Source organism: Gossypium hirsutum, chromosome D01 (genome assembly GCF_007990345.1).
Source record: "Gossypium hirsutum isolate 1008001.06 chromosome D01, Gossypium_hirsutum_v2.1, whole genome shotgun sequence".
Lineage (NCBI taxonomy): Eukaryota > Viridiplantae > Streptophyta > Magnoliopsida > Malvales > Malvaceae > Gossypium > Gossypium hirsutum.
Genome location: NC_053437.1, coordinates 15,808,096 through 15,815,718, shown reverse-complemented (window position 1 = coordinate 15,815,718; position 7,623 = coordinate 15,808,096).

Below are 7,623 nucleotides of genomic sequence, written 5' to 3'. Positions count from 1 at the left end.
CCCAACCATTAAGATATAGAAGAACAAGAAGATATGCTCATTCGCTGGTTGTGTCGACTTTGAATGGCAAAGCAAGATGGCCTTAGACTTTCGAGCGTTGATGACGTGAGGGAGACGAACCCTTCTGTCTGTGTAGCTTAGTTCTAGAAGGAGAACCGGGAGCAACTCAAAGTGATCAGTTTATTGGTAAACAAATTCCTTGAGTTAATCATTTACCTTTTATATACTTTTAGCACGGTAGCTTAGTTGTTTGATATCTTTGAGAAATTTCAATGCTTGGTTGCTGCATGTGTCATAATTTGCTCGTGCAATTCACACTGCTGTCATGTTATAATTAATTATATTAGGGATGGACCCCTATAAACAACAAGATAATAAAAGTGGAGAAAAATGAATACAAATATTTTACTAGGAAAACCCTCAAAGAGGGAAAGTTAATTTACCCAAAAACCCTGAATACAAATTTTAAAATCTCAAAGAGCAAACCCTAAATCTCATAGGGCACTCATAAAAGGAATATAAAATACTGTACATGATTACCATGAAACTCTCATCAAAACTCATATGCAACTACATCTTGTCGTTCCCCAAAGAAAAGTCTTTTTTCTAATTGGCATCTCAAAACAATGATACAATATGCCTTTAAATAGGCTAAAGTTAGAGTTCCAATCATACTAAAATATACCTAGAATAATCAAAATTTAACTAGGAGAAGAATATGAGACGCATCCACAAATTATTTGTATAATATGTGAGAAAATTACTTAGTTGCTACAGCTTTCATTTCATTATCTTTTTTATATATTTTGTGGCTACTTTCCCACTTTACCTTGAGTTTAGTCTATACATATACATCTTTGTATAATTCATGCGTACATAACCATTAAAATCTAGTCTGATCTCACAATGTTGATTCAAACGTGGTTCAACATGTGTGCATTTAACCATGATTTCATTTGTTTGTTTGTTTTTTTGCTTTTGCATTAGAAAATTAATGAGGATGTGTTGTCAAAATTATTAGATACCATATCGTTAAAATACTCTTTTCAAACATGAGTGAATATATATTTTATTTTATAATAAAAATGTCACATTTAACAAAATATCTACTTCTAAAATTAAATTCATTCAATTACATAAATTTATATCCATGTCAACTTTTTACGAGATCATGTTTAAATATTGAACTTAACGTATAATTTTCTCAATTTGAAAACAACATGTATTAGACAAGTTACCAATTTTTGGGAGTTGTGAGGATGCTAATATTTTCTTCATATGTAGTCGACTCCCGAACCTAAATTCGTTTTACTCTGATTTTTTAACACAGATCCAAAATTTATCTTTTTAAAAGAACTTCAAAAAATTTCTTTTTTAAAAGGTAATTTATATTAGGTGACCGATCACTCGTCATAAAAAAGATCGATAATAACTCTTATTTTCTTAATAACATCCAATGTTGTAATGAATTTTTTTGTATGTTTTCTCAAATATTGTCAAAGTTACTTTTCAATTAAAAATAGTTTTAACATTTGTAATTTATACCTGATTTAACGATAAATTGTGGCACATAAATAATAAGGTTAATAACATATAAAAATTGAATTAAAATTAAATTTTAATATATATATAAATACACCGAATTAAAATTGGATGTATACAAAAATGTTTATATTAATCTTGTTTGTAAGGTGGGGATTTGAAAAAAACGTAAAATACGCTAAGCACAATAGACTTTTGGGACCTTAGGGAGCTTTCATTGGACAATTTAACCCATTTTGGGAGCTACCACTTGAAGACTAAACAATAATGAAGTACAGTATTATTTGTTGTTTTGTCAACCAAGAGCATAATGATACAAAGGGAATAAGAGCAATGGCCACCCATGCGTGTAAAGGATAAATTGCAATGCATTGGAATAAAGTAGGACCGAGCAAAGATAATTGAAAATTTGATTTGAATACAAGTTTTATATTGTTTGGTTTGGTTTCGGGTTGATGTTATCACCTAAATTATACAATTCAATTTGGTTCGAATCTTTTACATGAAATTCATTTTATCCAAATCAAACTGAATGGAAAAAAAATCTATGTTTAAAGGAATAATTTTAATAGAATAATACGTGACAATTTCAATGTTTATATAGACTAATTCATTTAACTTAACTATTATTATTATAATACAAAAAGTTAAAGTTAAGCAAATGTTTCTTAAAAAAGTTATGAAAGTAAGTTTTATATTACAATAAGTGAATCAGTTCTTAAATGTAATAATTATAATTGCAAGCGTAATCCTAATTTTAGAAAAAATAGTTTATTAAACTTTGTAATATTTTATTTATAAAAAAAAAACAATTATTTACAAGTTGTCAATTATATATAAGTAATAGAACATTGTGTCTTAAGACATTGGAAGCATGTATCGAGACACCAAGAATAAAAATGACCAATTGTGATAAATTAGCGTGAATAAGTAAAATTAAATTTTAAGGCTATAGAATAAGCTCAGATGATGGATATATGTGTCAATTTCGAAAAAAAGACACAAAAATAAAATGTAAAGTTTGAAATTGAGTCTAATAATAATAAATCAAGGCTCCGTTTGTTTTACTGAAAATGACTTCCAGAATATGATTTTTAGAAAATAACTTTTTTGAAAAAGCTAATATTTTATGGTGTTTGATAGATTTCTTAAAAATATTTTATAAAATTTAATTTCAAGGAAACAAACATACATTTAAGATTTTCTTATCTTTTAATTGTTTAATTGAGTTTATTTTATATCTATAATTTTATATTTTACATTGTTTTTGAATATATAAAAAATATTTTGTTAAATTCAAGTTCATTACAACATCATTTTTTTAGTTGCATGATTACCAAGTGAGTATTTTTTATTTAAAAAATATGATATCAACAAAATTGATAAAAAAAATTTAACAATGTCAACAATTGGACTTGATTTTCAAATCTGAAAAGTAGAGGGACTAAATTCTTAAAAACAAAAGTATAGAGACTAAATTACAAATTTGTGAAAAATACATAGACTTATGACATATTTTAACCTTTATACTACAAAATATTTATTATTAATATATTTATAATTGTAATAAATATTTATTATTATTTTTGGTGAATAATACATATTTATTATTAAAATATTAATATTGAATATTTTCAATAATATGTGATGAATATTATTTAAATTTATTATTTTTAAAATTTATTATTAAATAAAATTGAAGTGTTTATTAAAATAATAAATTATATTAATAATATTAATAATTTATTATATGACTAAATATAAATAATTAAATAGGTATTTTAATGATATTGAAAAATATAATATTTTATATTAATATTTTAAATATTTTTAAAAATAAAATAAAAATTCTTATTAATGTAATAATATTAAGTTTGATTTAAGTTAATTTTTATATAAAAATAAAATGATCTATAGAGGAGTTTTTTTTCTTCAAAAAATTACTTACGCTTTTCAAAAGGGTATGTCATTTTATAGGAAAAATGACTTATTTTACTTTGACCTGTAAGTCATTTTTCGTTGACCAAACTGTTAACAAAGACAGGAAAATGCAGAAAATATTTTCCGTAAAACCTTTTACATGTAAACAAACGGACCCTAAGTGTTTAAATATTACAAAAAATTTTGAATTTTTTTTATGCAACATCTCTTGTTCGGCTTTGTTACCTAATCAGGTACTGATGCTACTTTTATTAGTATCAGAGCTACAAGTTTAGTCGATTCTGGACCAAACTGAGAATATAGATATAATTTAAAATGTACTTTATGAAATAAAGAAAATGTGATGTGATTATTTTCTGATGACAGTAAAGCCGAATTTAAGAATGAAATATATTATCATGTATGTGATATGAACTGGTATTTGAAATGAATTGAATATTGAAATGATGTGGGAGATGTGAAATGCGAAATATGTGGGGAAAAAAAGGAGAGAGAAAAGAGAGAGAACAATATGATAAAGTGATATGTAAATAAATGCCCTAGTGAGCTCATATGAAATATGATCAATTATTGAAAAGTGTGGTGTGATTAGAGGTCGGGAGTTCGGAGGGGACTAGAAGAGGTGAAATGGGATATGTAATGTGTTTAATAGAGTTCTCGTACATGGGCCGAGAGTTCCTCTTTTGGCTTGGAGCTCTAGAATTTATTGAAACACCATATGTTCTTATTGAAACAAACTCCTCTGACATTTACCAAGGGTTGCAAAAGTGATGGAAATTACTAAGAAAATGTAAGAAAATAATGATCAATTTGACAATTGATAGAGTGTTACAAAGAATGGAGTATGAATGATTTATGAAATTTGGATAACAGTGGAAAATGTGTATGAAAAAAATGTTCAAGCGTTAAGCAAATGAATTGAATTATGAAAAGTGATAGTTGTTTTATGAAATGACGATGTGAAGAAAGGCCAATATTATAGTTATTTAAATCAGTAAAATCATGAGAGTAGAATATCTAAGTGTTGAGGTGTAAAAAAGAGACAAATTGTGGAGAATTAGCAAGAAATTTGTTGAAATTTGATTGGTTGGTAATTAAGGGATTAAATTGAAAGAAAAAGAAAATATGTAGATTTTTCTACATAATAAAAAGGGTAAACGATAGCAACAACAAACAGCTAATAATAAAATAAAAATAACAAAAGAAGGAAAGAAAAGTAAAGAAAAGAAAGGAAAAATCTAGAAACAAAGGAGACAATTCTCCCATCATTATAAATAGGTCCATTGGCTAAATTTTGAGTGAGGTTTTGCCACTGTATCTTCAAAAATATATTTAGAAAAAATGTTTTCTATTTTATTTAATTTGGTCATTTTCTCATTTTTAACATAAAATTTTTGAAATTTTCATGAAATTAAAGTGAGATTTCACACCAAAGTCTAATTTAAGAGTGTTCTTTCATACAAAACCAACCATGGAAGCATCAAGAGGAAGATGGAAGTGAGAGAAAACATAGATAAGTTGCTTAAATTATTATGTTATATTTATTTAATTGTATAATTTGATGTGCAATTGTAAAAATAATGTGTGCATTATTATTATTATTATGTTTCAAGTTATGAAAGTATTATGTTTATGTATGAAGTGAATGGTGAATGATATTATGAATAATTTGGTGGATGATTTTATGTGAATAATTGAAAGTAAGAAAGTGTGGATGATTTTACTATGAATATTTGAAATTGGAAATAGTTATTTTTTATGATGGAATTGTGTATTTATTATGTTTGAAGTGGTAAATATTTATTTTTTACATTGTTTGGATGAATACATATACATACATATATGTGTGTGTAGGGGTTAATTTGATAAAAAAATTGAAATAAGGTCTAAATTGTAAAAAATTGAAAAGTTTGAATTATGAGAATTGAGATGTGGAAATCTAGAATTTTGATGCATAAATTATTTTGTGTGATTATGGGATATGTGAATTTGAAAAGAGAGCATTGTTTGATAAGATTCAAGGTTATAAGATCAAATTGTAAAGATTTTAAAATTTAAAAAATTTGGTAAAATGGATTGATTTGTAAAATCTGAAAAATATGGGCATTTTTAGAAGGGATAAATTCTGTTTTTAAGGATTAAATTATAGAATAGTGAAAATTTAGATTTTAAGGACTAAATTGTAAATATTGTTAAATTTGAAAGTACAAAGATTGTTTTGTAATTTCTAGGAAAAACATTAAGGATTAAATTGGACATAAAAATTATAAACTTGTTAAATGAAAATATTAAAATTAAGTTAAATAAGAGATTGAATTGTATCAAATTGAAATAATTATATAAATATATAGAAATTGGTAAGTTAAATTCGGTATGATTTGTATATGATTCATAATATTTGTTTAAGTTGTATATATGAATTTTGTGATAAATTAATACGGATAAATAAAATTAAAATTTAAAGTCAGTATCAATTTCGAAATAAAACACAAAAATAAAGTTTAAAGTTCAAAATTGAATCTAATAATAATAAATTAAGTCTTTGAATCTGAAAAGTTTTGAAATTTTTTATGTGACATCTGTTGCTCAGATCTGTAAGGGGTGTTAATGGATTGATAAATTGATATTGGAGAAAACATCAAATAATCATGACAATAATGGTGAGAAGCAATCGTGGTGGGTAAGGAGTTAAAAAGAGAAAGAAGAAGCATATCTAACGTTGTCCATTGATAGGACAATGCTCGTCGGCGCTGGTTCAACAAAAACAACAATGGCGTAGCGACAAGTGTTCCTAGTGTCACGGACTTAGAGTTTTCCCACGCGATCCGTGCGGCCTTAGGCAGTTTCTTTGCTTAAAAACGCCTAAGTCAGCCTAACTCGCAATGATAAAGGATTCATCAGCAAAAACGCCTAAGTCGGCCTAACTTGCAATGATAAAGGATTCAACAGAATTGCCTCAAGGCACCCGCGAAGAACAGCAGAAGAACGAAGTAAGAACGAACGTTGAAAGATAAACGAAAGCCACAGAAAAGTAAGAACACTTTAGAGAAAAATTTGAGTGAATACTCTCAAAATTCTTATTGATAACTTAATGAATTACAATGAGCAAAGAGGTCTCTATTTATAGTTGAGCCTCAAAGTACATCAAAGGCTACAATTAAAAGCTGTATACAATTAGAACTCTAAGACACAATTAGAAGTTGTGTACAATTAGAACTCTAAGATTACATAATCATATCTTCTTGGATTACTTCCCATTTTACCAGGTTCTTGGGATGGGCTTTTAATCTCTCCAGGCAACGGGCCAGTTTGGTTAGGCCAAATGACCTCCTTTAAATACGATGGATCGCACAAGTTTGTCATGGTTGCGTGCTCCCATGCGCAATCCATGACATTCTCCCCCACTTGTTCTAGCGACGCCCTCGTCACATCTTCCTTATGAAACTGGTCAATCTGCCCTTGGAACTGCCACAATGCCTCGGCAGGTTCCCAATTTGCTTCACTATCAGGAAGTCCCTTCCATCATACTAAGTACTCATGTCATGGTCGGTGGTACTTTTGCCTAATTACCCGATCTGCCTCAATGTTTTCGACTTCACGATCGTACGACACCTTTACTCCCATCGGTGCTCGTTCGGACTTGCCTCGATTTGGATCCTCTTGATCCCCATGAAATGGCTTAAGCCTGCTTACATGGAAGATTGGGTGGACTTTAAGTTTTGCTAGCAGCTCAAGCTTGTAGGCCACTGTAACACCCCGACTAGCGTCCGTCACCCGGATTAGAGTTACGAGGCATTACTAAACAAATCACACATTCGAAAACACATATAACCCAATTTAAACAAAATGATCATGAACAAAACATTTTTTTTAAACCAAACTGATCACAAACATGGAAATTAAACCATTTCCGCATGGCTATTTATATTTTATGATACAAAACTAACCAAAAACAAACTCAAGCCTATACATGCCATAAAATCGAGATCAACTTAACAAAATACCAAAAGAAGTCGATAGTGTGATAGACTATGCTGATGATCCCTGAGCTCGTAACGCGACTCCAAAATCTATAAAACAAATGGACAAAAACAATCAAAGTAAGCTTTTATAGCTTAGTAAGTTTATAGCAAATTAAAA